This window comes from Lotus japonicus, chromosome 2, assembly GCF_012489685.1.
Source record: "Lotus japonicus ecotype B-129 chromosome 2, LjGifu_v1.2".
Taxonomy (NCBI): Eukaryota; Viridiplantae; Streptophyta; class Magnoliopsida; order Fabales; family Fabaceae; genus Lotus; species Lotus japonicus.
In genome coordinates this window covers 45,703,745-45,705,437 of record NC_080042.1, presented here as the reverse complement: position 1 = coordinate 45,705,437, position 1,693 = coordinate 45,703,745, and positions in this window count along the sequence as shown.

Below are 1,693 nucleotides of genomic sequence, written 5' to 3'. Positions count from 1 at the left end.
AAGGTCAAGTGTCCGCAACACTATCCCTCAAAAATGAGAATGAGTTAGCCCAAACGGCCTAAAACCAGACCTCCTAGCCCAACCAACTCTCTGTGATTCCCGTAGAGGAACCACACAAAAAGCTATAGGCGGGAAACTACCCTGTCCCCAAATAAAACATAACGGTCAGAGCTAAGACTCTACTCCTACACTAATCCTATCTCGAGGAGCTCACTCCAGCACTAAAACCTACATGCTAGCATGATCGTCGTCCGAATCTGAATCCATAACGACCTAGTCTATGTACACCATCCGTCCTCCTCTCGCGACCGCGATGCGCTCCTGTTCCAGCATCTCAACCCTAGTTCCCCCCGAAGGGTGAACCATCATGAACTAGTCCGCCATGGACATCTGACAAAGGGCGTAGTCCGCCAAAGCACACACAGAAGACGCGAGGGTCAACTCCAAAGAATTACGTAAATAATAAATCCAATAGATACAGATAGAGATAGCTACTTAGGCTTATAAGTTAGAGATAGCATCCTAGGGTTGTATATTTCACAATGAATATAAAAGACAGTAATAACAATTGACATGCATCAGATAAGATTAACAATTATCAATCACACTCAGCAACTAAGTCAGTATGCATGTTGCATGAAATAATATGGCGGTTAACCCAGTTAACCAAATGCATTCCGGAAAGGGATGGACATCAAACGGATCAGCCCTAACACCAGCCACGGTGGGACCATTTCGGCCCGCGTGCCTCTTACTCCAACAACAACGGTAGTCAGATCAGCAGTAAACCCGAAGGTCTGCCATTTCGGTCTGCTACAAGAGTCGTCTACAAACGCTCTTACACGGAAATCCGGGTCTTATGACCATTTTGGAATCCGACGAGGTCCAGAGTACGTCCTGTGTTAATACCTCATTAGTGTTGCATGAATGCAGGATGATTAGTCAAACAACGTCTCCGAATCTCACTCGACACGTCGCCACATGTTCTAGCTAAATTAATATCTCTAAAAGCTTACCCTAAGGTAACAGTCGATTCTGCGACAAAAGACAACACTTCACAACAACACATAACTCATGATGATCTCCAAATCATCCGACTCATCTCCATCCGATGGTCACAACTGCTCAACGAGCAAAGAGTATCAACATACTCGGAAACTTACTAGTTTTCTCAACTCTTGGACTCGACGACACTTCTCATTATCAAAACTTAATGTTCAAGCCCTAAACTTTCGTCTGAGTCTTTTATCATTATATTAAGGGTTTTGAGGTTGTTTAATACATTATGGAGGTTCATTATGCAATTGTTTAAGTTTCGTCTCTAATCCTATTAGTTTCAAAGATCTCATAATTCCAATGATTCCCTGGAGAAGGTCTCAAAACAAAAGGTCCATCATCACCCAAGTAATGGCCCGAGAAGTCCCCAGGTAAGCTGGCCGGGCACAATGCCTCATTAAAAGTGTAACACCCCGATTTCGGTGGCGTCACTTTAGTAACCAAAAGAAAATACTTTAAGCGGAAAAACGTGAATTATTTTTTTTTCGACAATATAACTAAAGACAGAAAGCAATAAACTCCCCAACAAAAGATAAAAGGAACTACTATACAACTATATATACATGCCTCGCTAAACACTACCACGTCACGAGTAACCTCCAGTGACGGGTGACAGAAAAAGAGTAACGCCCGAAGG